General features: G+C 47.5%; 1 protein-coding gene across 6 annotated transcripts in view; it reads left to right on the top strand.

Annotated features, from left to right (window-relative positions):
- The window catches only part of TCF20 (transcription factor 20), a 131391-nt gene that overhangs the window by 46758 nt on the left and 71120 nt on the right, over positions 1 to 13513 (top strand). Inside the window, exon 1 of one of the 6 annotated variants that reach the window (XM_005488693.4) lies at positions 2311 to 2410. The exons of 4 other annotated variants lie outside the window; for them this stretch is intronic. The gene's annotated coding sequence lies outside the window, so the exon portion shown is untranslated. Of the gene's footprint in view, positions 1 to 2310; positions 2411 to 7547; positions 7828 to 13513 lie in introns of those variants that run through there. One more of the 6 variants, XM_026794582.2, reaches the window with a different exon arrangement.

The raw sequence follows: 13513 nt of genomic DNA, 5'->3' as shown, positions 1-13513 counted from the left end.
GCTCCTCTGCTGTGGAGGGGTGTCTCTGCCTTGGCTGAAGGGCCCATCTACTTGCTTTGAATGGATGGATTGAGAACAGGTGAAAGAGCAGGAGGGTGTCCAGAGGCTGGTACAACACAGCTCCATGTGGAACTTTTCCTGAAATGCTTTCTCCAAGGGCGAGCAGCAAAGGGAGGGGCAGCTGCTGGTCTGTGGCACCTTCTGTGTCCACCAAGGAGCTGAGGGGAGTGGGGTCATGCTGAGGCTTACCCCACAGTAAATGTAGTTTAAGAGAGAGGAGGAAAACCAGGGTTGAAAGGATGCAAACCAGGGACAAGAGGATGTATTTTGTTCACTCAGCTGGTGGATGGGCAGCAAGAGGGATGTGTTGCTAATTAAAGTGAACTATTGATCACATTTGGATAGAGGTGATGCTGTGGAGGGGAGTAGCGTCCACCTTTGTGCTATTGGACCATGCAGGGGTTATTCAGTCCTTTTCCAGTTTGGGGACCATTTTGGTGAGCCCTCCAGCTTCGTGCTGCCTTGCAGCAGCAGTGCTGGTGGCAGTGGCAGGGTCCTTGGCTCCTTGGGGACTGTAGCTTGCAAGAGGGGGTGGGCAGGACTCAGCTGGCACCTTGGGAGCCACCTGGTCCCCTCCCCTGCCAGGGGATGCTTTCTGACCGTGTAAGGGGAGCTTTTGGAGGAGCCAGGGGCTGGCTGCCAGGCTGCCTTTAATTCCCCCAGCTGGCAAACAGGAGGCCTGTGTCGGTTGCCGGGGCAATGGCGGGAAGCTGTGTTAGTTTAATGAAGCATTGGGAAGGCTGCTGTTTATTTCAGGGGAGCGGGGGCTCTCTCGTCTGCCAGGATGCTCTGCCTGGGATGGAGGGGCAGCTGCCAAAGGACTCCTAGGCCATGACTGCCATGCTCTTCCCCTCAGCTGCTGCCCTAAGCCCTTCCCAGGGTACAGAGGCCAGCATCAGGGCCATCCCTCAGTACAGCATGTCTGTCTCCTCCCCTTCCACTCGAGCCCAGCATTTTCAGTGCCATGCTGTCAAACTTGTCCTCCTCCAAAAGCGCCTGCTGTTTCCCAGGGAAGACCCCCCAATCCCACTCGTGTGTTGAGCACCCAGTGCTTGCCTTAGGCAGGGTGCCTCCCTCCCTGGATGTCCCTTCCCGTTCATTGCCTGCCAGGGGTACAGTGGTTATCTGATCGGAGTGTTGAACTTACTCCTTTATTTAAGCAAATGAAGACTTGAAGCATCAATGTCTTCATAGTAAAGGTGACCTACAAAGGAGGGAGGAGAAGAATGAAGAGGGGGGAACGGGGAAAGTGCCTTGCGTTATGCCCCTTTTCTAGTGTCTCTTTTTGATTTAAAAGGGATCTAATGGGGGGCTTGGGCTTTTTATCCTTCTTTGCTTCTTTTCTTCCCAGCGTGTTATTTCAAATACAAAAGGATTTCTGGTCTTGTTTAACCTCTAGGGGGGAGGGGGAATTCGATGCACAACTTGAGCACTAATAGGCTTATGACTATTCAGATAAAACTTCATTAACCGAGTGTTTAAAAAAATAAGCCTTATTCAGACCTGTTAAAAATCAAGAGAGTGTAAATGGGTGTGAACAAACAAATACTAGATGGAGAGGTTGTCTGAAAGTTCAGTAAGCCGTGTCCATTTAATAAAAGGCTAAGAAAAAGCCTCAGGCCACAGACCGATGAATTTTCACACAAAAAAAAGGTGAAATAAGACTATTGTCTTGCAAAGGGAAGAAAAAGGCCTTTTCATATGTGAAAAGAGAGATGTATTTGGTGAAGATACACAAACAGAAATGAACCTGATTTTTTTTTTTCCTTTTCTCCCCTCCCCCCCTTTTTCTGGTTCCCGTTTAAAATACCGTGTAAACAAATGCTGTCCTGGACGATGCTTCCTGAGCTGGTGTGGCAGAGCATTCCCTTGTCCTGCAGGGGCAGCTTTCCAGCCCGGCCCTTGCAGGACCGAGTGCCCCTGTCCCCAAGCACAGTGGCATAAGGTGTGCCCGTGCCCAGGGCGGCAGTGTCCCTGCTGGCGGGGGTTTGCAGGCTGCCGTGGGCCGGAGCACACGGAGCCGTCTCGGGGCTGAAGCCCACATCAGCCCAAACTCCCGGACGCCCTGTTGCTAGCCCGCCTCTGCGGCCCGTTGCTCCCTGTATGTGCCCTGTGGACAGCTGGTAATTAAAAATCCGTGGAGGGGGATATTACTGAGTTAACAGTAGTTATTTGTGAGGCTGCTGGAGGGGGGGAGAGAGATCTATCCCCAGGGAGAGCTGCACTGACGAGGGGTGGGGGGGAGCAGGAGGGAGGAGGAAGTGGGGGCGAGATTGGCAGGTGACTGCCAGCTCCGAGGAGATGACAGCGGCAGCAGCTCCGCCAGTCCCACTTGAACACTGCACTGCAGGTACTGGGTTAATGGGTGGGAAGTGGTGAAGAAGAATATCAGGGTGGGTGGCTGGAGGGGAGGGTGTTGGCATGGGGGAGTTGATTTCTGTTAAACGCCAAGATAGAGATGACACTCCATATACATGTAATCATTAGACTTCATTACCAAGAATATTTTCCTTCATATAATTTTTTTAAATGCAGAGAAAGCTTTCCCCAAACGTGACAGTATTCTACCTACAATCACTTTCCCCATGCCAAATACTACCATGCTGTACAAGAATGGTCTGAAATGCTGTACTATTTTTGACCATTTCATTTGGGTTATTTGTAGTAGTGAAATTTTAATTTTTAAGGTGCTAGGAATAGGCTCCTCAGTCCCACATTATCTCCATGTATAAGGCCTTTTTACTGAATATGAGACTGCATTACAATCTAAACCTCACAATTTTCTTGTTTGATGACACTGACTATCCAACTAGAAAATTCATGTATCCTCCTTTTGCAGGACTGGCAGGTTAGACCCAGACTGAAGTCCTGATTGACATCTGCAGACAGCATTCTTGCTCATGCTCGCTCTCTCTCGCTCTCTCTCTCCCCTGTGCTCATGCTCTCTTTCCCCCCTCTATTCCTTTTCAGAGGGTAAAACATCTATTTGCAAAGGGCTGAGGACACACACTGCACAGCGAGATAAAAGCAAAGAGCCCTCATCCCATGTAAGAGTTCACAGATCTGTAACTCAGGGAGCTGGCGACAGGGTTTGACAAGGGTTGAAATCCTTCTGTCTTTCTCCCTTCTTGTATATTTGAGTTTGAAAAACAAAACCACCTGGGGTTATCTCAGGTGTGCAATATTGAGGATTTAGATGTCAGCTTCACTATCAGCTTCATTCTTTGTGCACAGAGAGAGAAAGAAGATCACAGATTTGCATCTAAGCTACAGAGAGTGATGCCAGTGCCTTGGTTTATCACAGTGGAAGAAGCCCATGCCTCTCCCTGCCCACTACAGCAGAGTTAAGCCCCAAGGGCCTTACACAGCCAGTGCCTCTGTTGGAGTCCTGTCCTTTCTCTCCCTGCAGCAGAAGCCAAGTTTAAGGAATTGGCTGAGAGTTCAAGGCACACATATGACTGTAGACCTGCATGGTACAGATAGCAAGAAGAAGAAGCTTCAAAAACATTGCTATCCTTTTCTCTCCTAGCAACAACAGCCCCCTGTAAAATATTTAGCCATAAAGATATGACTTTTCTTTTTGACCTGCCATGATTGTGGAGAGGGCCACCACCTGTGCACCTGTGGTGTTACAGATTTTAGTCCAGAGACTGGGTTCTCAGCTGTGAGAACAGCTGATGGGCTGGTGTGAACATCTAGTTTAACCTGTGACTCAGATATCGTACTGGTTCACTTATCAAAAACACCGGCAACAAAAGGGGCAAAACCCCTTTTGATTTTCCAGTACTGACATAAGTACACTGATTTACATTACATGGACATACATATTTTGACTGCTTGACAAAGAAAATCATGCCCATGACAGCTTCTTGTCAAGCAAGTATTCCTACTAAATGGAAGCATGGCCAGCACCATCCGTTTTTGAGGTCTCTTCTGCGTGGTAATTTCCAGAGTCCTGGTATGGCCAGTTTTAGGGAACTGTTTGAATCTGGCGACTACCTGCAGTCTTTGCTGAACAGCACTGGAAGCATTGGGCATTTAGCAGCTTTGAAAATTACATCATAGGCATCTTAAATGTACTTCTGAAGCGTGCATTGGTTTTAAAGCTCAGCAGCTGGCCTTTTGGCCATATATATAGATCACACACACTGATTTGCTTATCAGGGATGGCAGTTAGTTGAATGCAAAGCAAAATTATATGTTTCTCTCCTGCCTTCCCCTTCCCCTTTCCTGTTTTCTGTGTGGAATGAGGATCTTGGGGATGCCTTGAGCTGGAACATGAATCCCCTGGCCTGTCAGTTTTGCTAGGGTTAGAAGGGACGTGCTGTGTAAAGTGCTACAACCTGCTATATTTTCACTCTTACTGGTGTGTGGCAGCAAGAGTTTTAGATGCATGAAGCCTTGCTTAGGGGTAAGGGGGGCTGGGGGAAGACACCAGCAGAAGAAACCGCTAGTTCAGAGCTCACAGTTAACAGGACTGAGATTCTGAGCAAGTCTCAGGGTAGTGGGAACTGGTAACACAAAGCCAGCACTGGGAGCTTATTTTAATTTCAACCATCTTGTGCGTGTGTAGTTGGCTGTCTTTGTTTAAAGAACTTGGCCTTCAGGTAGATTTTATTTGGACGGCTTGCTTATCCAAAGAACATTAATGACTTTCCTTGAGGAGCTGCAGCCAGTACCTTTGCACCCTGGTTCTCCTCTAGCCCTGTTTTCTCTTTTCCATAATCTCCCGGTGCCCGGCAGCAAGCCTTTAGGGTACATGCGCAAGCAAAAGGAGCTCGAGTTGGGGAATTAATATTCCTGGAACATAACACCAGCAGCATGCACACGCTGAGGAGAATATTAGAGCTATTAGCGGTGGGAGTTTGGAGTGCATGCAATATCTAGATGGAGAATTCAGTGTGATTAATCTGCCTCTAAGCAGCAGCCTCCGGGCTCTGGGAATTCTGTGGCACGTTTGAAATCAGAACTTTTTTTAATTACCTTTCCGCATCAACAAAACAATTGCAGTTGTGTGAAAATAAGCTCATTCAGTCCCTGCCCTGGCTCTGTTCTTTTTTTTTTTTCCCTTTTTCCTTTTTGGATGAGGCATGCTGCCGGAGCCCTGAGTATTCACAGTCCCGGCAGCTCTGACAGCATTTTGCACAAGTGCAGAGGGACTTAACCTGGGAGGCTTGGCCAGCCTCCAAGTCAGGTAATTGCATCGTGGGCCAAGCTGGAGCAAGCCCATGCTAGTCAGTGTGTATGTGTTAGATTCCTTGCTCTTTCCCCCTTCTTTTTTCCTCTTCCCAGCAAATGCCTGTGCCTCCCTTTCTCCCCCATTCACCTCCTCACCTTGCATCCTGGCATGCTGGCAGCCATGTTGCCTCCCTGCCATGGGCAGGTTGAGAGAGATTCCCGCAGAGAGGAGGAGTGGGATAAACATGGAGGTTTCCTCTCATGCAGTCAGCAGGGTAGAAAAAAATAGATAAAAAAATGAAAGGAGTCGATATAAAAATGGTATAAAAGTTGTGGCCAAACAAGGAGCAAGACATGCTGAAAGATACGAGATTGGATGGGGACCTCCCTGCTTGCAATTCATACCTTTTCCCTTCTTCTCACGAGCAGAGGCAGGAGAGTTTATTCCATCCATTGCAGCCTGGTTTATTGCTGTACTGGCATGGAGATACTGTAAAACAACAGGGGAAATCTTCCCTAACACTGTGGCTCTGCCAGGGCTAGGATGATGCCCTAAGGCACTGGGATTCAGAGTTGATGTGGGAACAGAGGCTTTGGCCATGGAGCAGCTCCAGCCTGGAAGACCCACCTTCTGGATGCCTGGATTTTATGCTGGAAGCACACAGAGCTGCTGGGGTACAAACGTTTCCAACAAGTATCTTGGGTTTCCAGTGCTGGTGCCAGCCCTCTGGGGCACCACAGGCACTCATGGGGTGCTCCCACTGTCCACCAGCAGCAAGTTGGGAATGTACTTGCCAGCTGGTTCATGGCAGGGATCTGGATTGCTTCCTCCTCTCTTCTCGCTCGCTCCACATCCAGATTTCCCTCCTGCCTCACTGGCAGGTTGCAGAAAGGGCAGGCTGTGATGGTAGTGCTGTTTTCTCCTCCATTCCAGGTCAACACAGCGATGGGAATTGCTTTGTAGGTCTTGATGAGGGCAGGGATGGAGGTTGGAGAGAGGAGTGGACATACTCAAGCTGGCTTCCTTTTGGCTCTGCAGTTCCAATAACTTCATAAATATAACGTCTGCAATTAGCACAGTTTAATTTTTTAAGATTTATTTTTAATTTCACTTGACTGTGGCTGTGCCCTTGACTTATTCCTCTGAATTCCTGGCCTTCAGGCATGATTAGCAGAGTGTGTTTGAGCTACCTTGCTTCAAAAGGTGAAAAAAAATCCATTTTAAACACAAATAACAGAGTTTTATTTTTTGGGGTTTATTTACTGACATGTTTGAGGTGGTGTTAAATTTTCAGAAATTGATGTTAAAAAAATTACACCAGCTGAATAAACAAAACAAAAAAAAGCCCCAAATCTTACAACTTTCCAGGTCATATTAAGCCAGTAGCTACTTAATAAGCCTTTTTTTTCTTCTAGGCTTCATTTCAGAAATGACTACAGAAGTCTTATATCATCAGCTTTTGCTCCCAGAGCAACATCCGAGCATTGCATTGTATTGGGAGTACATCAAAGTCTCCTGGCCTTTCTTTCATCTACCCCAGTCTGTCTTCCCCTCCCCAGGGCACCTAAAACCTAAAAATACACTAGGGAATCAAAAACTCCCCTCTTTTCCCTATTGCCTTGCTTGGGTCTTACCTACAACTCTGTTACCTTTACGCTGACCGCTTTTACTCAGATTGTAGTTCAGTGGTGATTTCAGATCCTCGGGTGGGGGAAAATCCCCAAGTGCCCACTGGAGAGCCTCACCTCTGCCGGCCCTCAGCTCCCAGAGCTCTGGCACGGAGTTGTGTTCACTCTGGTGGCCCTGCTTGCCCGGTGGCTCTCAGCGCTGCCTTCCCTGTGTGCCTCGGGCGCAACCCACAGCATCCGCCTGCTTCCACCCGTCCCCTGCAATCCCCCTGTGCCCTGCCCCCCTGAGCCTCTCCCGTGGCCACTGGCACCCCTCGATCTTGCCCCCAGCACCTCATCCTGCTCCGCTCCCGGCAGGTCCAGAGGGGCCACGGCAGGTGATTCTGTCCCAGAAGGGCTGCTGGTGCTTGTGCTGTGCTGGAGGATGGCGCCTGGGCTGGCGCTGCCTGTCTGTCCTGCCCAGGCCACTTTTAAAAGGTATTTCCACTGTGGTCACAAAGTTTATTTGTGAAGAAAAACCACAAAAAAAAAAACAACCCCAAAAAAAACCACCCAAAGCCACAACAAAAAAGGGAGTATGATTTATAAAAAAAAAAAAAGGCAAAAAAAAAGCCATTTTCTTGGCCAGCCATTTCCTGAGTTCCCTTTGTTACTACTGCAGATATGTGTTTGAATAAGAGCCTTTTCCCCTCCCCTCTCCTATTCCTCCCTGTTCTACCCTGCAGTGAAGTCACAATCCGGCGTTTGTGGGCTCTGTGTGATGTCAGAGACTCGGTCTTGTGACTTCACCGGCGGGCTCAAGCAGAAGGTGCAGACGAGGCTGAGAGAAGAGAAAAAAAGCCCCCTCCTCTCCTCTTCCCTCCCCCCCTCCACCCTCTCGGTTTATAAAACCAGTAGCTGAGATAAATCGGAAGGGGGTGGGGAGAAGCAGCAGGGAAAGCTGAGAAAGATGCCAGAAAGGTACAGTAAATGGGCTTTATCTCTCTCTCCCTCTCCCTGAAAGTTGAGAGTGGAAAATTGCCCTGCAGAGGCCAGCTCTCGCCGACCACGCGCGGCGGCGGCGGCGGTGGCGGCCGTGTGTCTGCGGCGCCCTGCGCGTGTCACCCGCCCCCGCGACGCCGCCGTGCCCGCCCGGGCTGCCCGCGCCGGGGGGGGGCTGGGGGCGGCGGGGAGGGCCGGGGGCAGCCGGAGCCCGGCGCGGCTCCCTGGGCACGGCCGGCCGCTCGCCTTGTCCCTTCTCAAAGGCCCCAGCTGTTGGCTGCTCGCTGCAGTCTGGCTCCTGCGAGACCGACATAAATGGGTTATGGGGTTTATGCATATGCCGGGGGGGGGGGGGGGGAGGTGTTGTCCCCCCCTCCCCGTTTTCTTCGCCATGTATCTCTCGTTGGTGTTTTATTTTTTTAAAATTTATTTTGTTTTGGTTTTGGATGTGGTTGTTTTTTTTCCTTGCTCTGCAGGCTCAGAGTAGCACGGGGGTGGATGGGGAGGGGGCCTGCCATTCCCCCGTGATATGTGGGTGCATCAGGAGGGAGAAGGGCAAGGCCTCAGGGTCACATTCTCAAGGGCTGTAAGATATGATTTCTTCTTTAATTTCTTGATTTTTATTTTTTTTTGAGGGGGGGGTTGGTGATTGTTGTTGTTTTTTCAACTGACAGCTGCACAATAGCAATGTGGATGCACCAGCAAACAGCAACCGAAAAAAATATTTTTAAAAAATAAAAATTAAAAAAGGGGAGGAGGAAAATGGGGGGGAGGGGGGAGAAAAGTGGGGGGGTTAGCTCGCCCCTCCCTTCTTTGGTAATTTTTTTTCCCCCTGTGTCAAATTTACTGTTCACTTGAGATTTTGGACAAAGACGGGGGCAGTGGGTGGGCTGCTTTGAGTTTTGTGATATAATGTGACTGGAGCAAGAGAGTAAAGCACAGACAATTAAGGATCAGCGCGAGGGCTTTGCTCATTCAGTCTGTTGAGGAAGCCGTCATTTTGTGTTAGTGTGCGTGTCTGGAGGAGGAAGGATAGTGGAGAGTGACAGTGGAAGGATGCCTAATGTTGTGGTGTATTTGTACTTGCTAAATGCCTGCTCCAGGAAAGGAGGGCTTCAAAAGAAAGGGATGAGTGGAAGGGGGTCCTTCTGAATTTGCCCTTTGGTGAAGCCACTTCGGACTGGATTCCCACTACTGGGAATGTGATGTTTTGTTGCCTCCATGAAAGGGGAGGGCTGAGAAACGAAAAGGGCAGGTGTCAGGCAGGCTCCTTGCTGCCACCGCTCTGCCTACGCACCTCACCCCCATCACCCCGATGACCGGTGGCTTCTCTGCTGCTCTGATTCCTGAAGCTCCTGTGAAAAGCACCGCGTCCCGACTGTCTGCAGGGCCAGGCTTCTCTGCGCCCCCGGGTCACCGGGGTCCTGCTGCTGCACTTCACTCCTAAAGACCCAGAGCACCTCCTGCTTTTGTAGTTATTTATTTCTTTATTTCAACTACTGGACCCTGGCTGTCCTCTGCCAATATGTTTCAAGGCTGATGAATAGCACCCCCTGCAGTTATAGAGCTGATCTTTTGTAGCACAGATGTATAATTAATTGTGCAGCACTTTTGCAGTCTGAACAGGCAAGTGGATTCTTGGAAGACACCCATGTGCTGCCACCTGCTTCTCAGTGCCCCAGCTCCACTGCCCTTGGGGAAGGGACCTGTTGGCCACAGCGTAAGAGTCTCTGTCCTACTGGAGTGATGTGAAACGGGATTTGAATCCAGGTCGTTGGTGTAAAAGCCACAACCAACCTCAAACCCCAAGTGCTGCTGCACCACAGGACTCCTCTCCTCTGCCTCTGCTCCAACATGAAAGAACTTTTAGGCATTTTTGCATCACTGTTCCATCCCAATGGTGATGTTTAGGGATTTTTTTCCCCTTCTTTTTTTCTCTCAGAGGGGAAGTAAGGATCTATAAGTTTGTAAAGCACTTTGAAGATAAAAATCATTGTCTGTGCAGAGTACTGTCTGTTGGCTTGTCTGAGTCACTACCTAGCTTGCCTGGGAAATGAAACCTAGAATCCTTCCATAGGCCACTTGGAGAATTAAGTCAAAAGAACCATTGAGGCATCCTCCTTTGGACCTCTGTCCCTAGGGAGAGCAGAAGTGGGGGTGACCAAGTGGGACTGGACAGTGCATGAGTCTGGGAGGTGGGGGGCCACGAGTGAAATACGCCCTGCAAAACTGAGGGCAGAGGACATTGGGGATGTGATTTAGCTAAGATTAGGTACAGAAGAGATTTTAAGCCTCATTATTTTGTCTGGGTACGGCAAGATTATGGCCTATGGGGCTTTCCTCAGTTATTTATCTACACCTGCTTTTAAAAGAGCAGCAAACAGTGGAGAGCCCTTTCCTTTGATTTCTGTTCAGCTGGGGACATGCGTCACCCAGGACTGTAACTGTAGGTGTTCAGGTCAGGGGTAGATGTGCATCACTTCAGCCCCATGCTAGGACATGAAAGGATTAAATCTCTTTCCTAAGCAAAGTGGAAGGTCGCCAGGTGTCTTCTCTCGGGCTCAGAGATTGCAGTGGGAGAAGGAAGCGGGATCCAGCTGGGTAAGAGACCTCATCAAGAGGATAAAAGCATTTAGGGTAAAGGACAGTCTGTCTCCCTGAGTAGGGGAAGTAATCAGTGAGGATGTGCAAGGTTCTCTCAAAAAGCCCTAGGCAGGCAATGTGTGTATCAGAAAAGAATTTCCAGGCAGTGGTGAAGGGGCACGAGCTTGAAAGCGTTAATTAGTTCCCCCCCCCCCCCGTCCCCGTTTCTGTTAAGATATTCCCTTTCTTGTAACCACAACTGCTTTTTGTCTTTCTTTTCTCCGTGTTCTTTTTTTAAAACTTGTGTCCCAATGAAAAGGACTGTTAAGGAAACCCCCTAGTTATCACCTGAGGCTAGCTGCTGACGTACTGTTTCTCGAGAAGAGATAATGCTAGCTGATTATAAATAGGCTGACTGCCCTTTTTCATCAATACTAGGAGTAAGCCGACACCTTGATCTTTAGCCTGTGGAATGAATCACAGTGCAAGAGTTGTTACTTTGGAGTAGTCATTTCTTCTCTCACATTATGCTCCCTGCTGTGAGGAGGCTTGGCCCTGATGAGGGGATCCTTGAGCCGGGGGTGGGTACCCCAGGGTATGTGAAATTTCTCCGTGGTGAAATGATTTCTCTCCACCAGTGTAACCAGTGTGTCAGCATTAAACCTGGGTTCAGCCTGGGCTGCCAGCGGATGACCTTGAGTACTGCAGCCCCCCCCACCCCCCAGCCTAATGCTGCTGCTTTTCATTGAAAGTGTCACTGCTGGGATAGCTTGTTCGGAAGTTGGGCTATTCTCTAAACTTGCTAAAACCAGTGGAGACTCACTAGTTGGTAGGTGGACATGAACTGTGCTTGCTGAGGTATCTGCTCTTGCTTTGGCTGTTCTAAGAAGTGCTGACCTTATTTTCACAGCCCTAATGGAACTGACAGTATTTTGTTTAGGTCTAATTACTCACAGCACATTTACAGAAGTTAAATGGGAGACCTTCAGTCCTAATCATCTCTCAGGACAAATGTGAGTGCCAGCAGGATTCCCATCTTCAGAAGATAATTTCAAGAGGAATGATGAAAGCCATTATATGTAAGCAGAGATTTTGTTAGTTTAAACCGGAACTTAAGTAGGCAACTTGAAGAATTCCTCAAATCTTGAAACAAAACCAAGTTACTTAAGATTTTACGTGGATTTTACTTAAGATTTTTACATGGCTCGGACTCTCTAAAGACAGATTTGTCCAGCCTTTAAAAATTAAAGACTCGTTTTCTTAACTGAGGACAGTTGTGTCTTTGTGTTTGTTACCTAATAGCTTTTAAAGTGTTTCATCACTTGGCTCAGGTAATGTGAATGAAAATATGCTACTTTTCCCCATCCCCAAATGAGTCAGTAGTGTTCATAAATAGTGGAATATGTTGCATTCAAAGTTGTAAGTTCTGTATGTTCTCATGTGCCCTATCCTGATTTGGATTTGAGTGCAACTTTAAAGTAATGCAGGCCACTAAAATGAGACATTAATAACTTCTGAAATGTAGAATTAGAGTGTTTGAGCATTGAATAAACTTAAATGAGTCTCGAGATACAAAGTAATTAAAGTGGTTGTGTTTGAAGTAGGTTTTTTTCCCTCATGTTTTGTTAGCAAGAGGAGATATGTAAGTAAACTGTGGTGGAACTTTAAAAACTATTTTCAATAAACCAATCTCTCAGATGAATCAGGACCAGAGAACATCACTATACCTAACAAAAAAAAAGGCACAGAAATTGATTTCTATGACAAGAAGTTAATCAGATTTCTTGCAATGTCTATCTTTAGTGGACCCTTAGGTTTCTACTTCCCAGTATAAGTACAGACTTCTTACCAGATGAATCTAGAAGACTCTCTTGGTTTTGGTCCAGTCTGATGCTTTCTGCATTGGCCTCTTCTGCTGCAAGCCCTTCTTAGGTGCTGTTTCATGTGCTTGCAATTCTGGAGCGCGGTAGCAGCAAGGTGACTGGAAGAACTAAAGCTGTTCCTTCAGGGACCTTTTTTTTCTCTCCTGTTGGAACAGCTGAGATTCAACAGCTATTGCCTACATCAGGGAGGAAGCCAACAGGGAACAAAGTAAGAATCAAAACCTTAGTTGCCTGTAAAATTTGGAACTATATATCATGGGGATTTGTGCTTGTTAAGCTCAGAAATTCCCACTTCCCTGTAGGCAGAAAAAGCCACCCTAGCAAATGAAACCTCTGTAAAGGGCTGGAGAAGTAAGAGAGGAAAAAAACCCTTTCTGTAAAACATGTTCAGGCAAGGCAGAGTTGGTTTTATGTAAGATAATTTAAAAAGACAAGTTCTAATATTTGAATTTCTACTTTTATTTAGATATGCTTAGCAATTCAGATAATGAAGATTTATTGATGGACTTTTCTGCCTTGTTGGAGACAGTCTTGCTGGAGAATCACATTTGTATGGCTTTCTGTTTTAATTTCCACCTTTATTACTCTGGGCATCTGCATGGAAATTTGATTGGCTTTTCCTTAAAAGTTCAGCTTCTGTTGTTTCTCGCTTTTTCTGCTGGACTCAGATTCTTTTGTCTGCAGCATCAGAATCACTTTCACAGCAACTAATTCTCTTCTGCCAGAAGCAGCTTTTGGCAGGAAGCAAAAGGAAGAAGCAGAAGAAGCAGAGGAGGTCTTAAGGTACAAAGATCTTATTTTCATGAATCAGCTCTTTGTAATGGGAAGGTGAAAATGCAGAAGTGTTGCAGTGTTTTAATTTTTTTCCTGCTATGATTCACACTACCTACCTTCAGCTGCTTTATCATTTTCCTTCCTTTGAGATGTTCCAAAGTCTTTCAATCCAGTTGTTCTGTTGAAGGAAGGGGCTGTAGGACTTAACACTGTTGCTTATGGAGACATTCCCAGTGTCTGGAGGACAGCACCTTCCAAGTGATGCACCCAAGACATGACCATCAGTAGGCTGAAAAATCTGTGCTTGTCAAAAATATTTTCCAGCAAGCACAGATCCTATGATAGTCTTAAGGGGAAAAGTTAAATATCAGTGAATTAATGAGAGGAGAGCCCTCTGTGTCCTTGCTGCAGTTCCTTGGGAGATG

Source organism: Zonotrichia albicollis, chromosome 4 (genome assembly GCF_047830755.1).
Source record: "Zonotrichia albicollis isolate bZonAlb1 chromosome 4, bZonAlb1.hap1, whole genome shotgun sequence".
In the NCBI taxonomy this organism is placed as follows: Eukaryota; Metazoa; Chordata; class Aves; order Passeriformes; family Passerellidae; genus Zonotrichia; species Zonotrichia albicollis.
The sequence above is the reverse complement of the archived record's forward strand: the minus strand, read 5'-3'. Positions and strand labels throughout refer to the sequence as shown.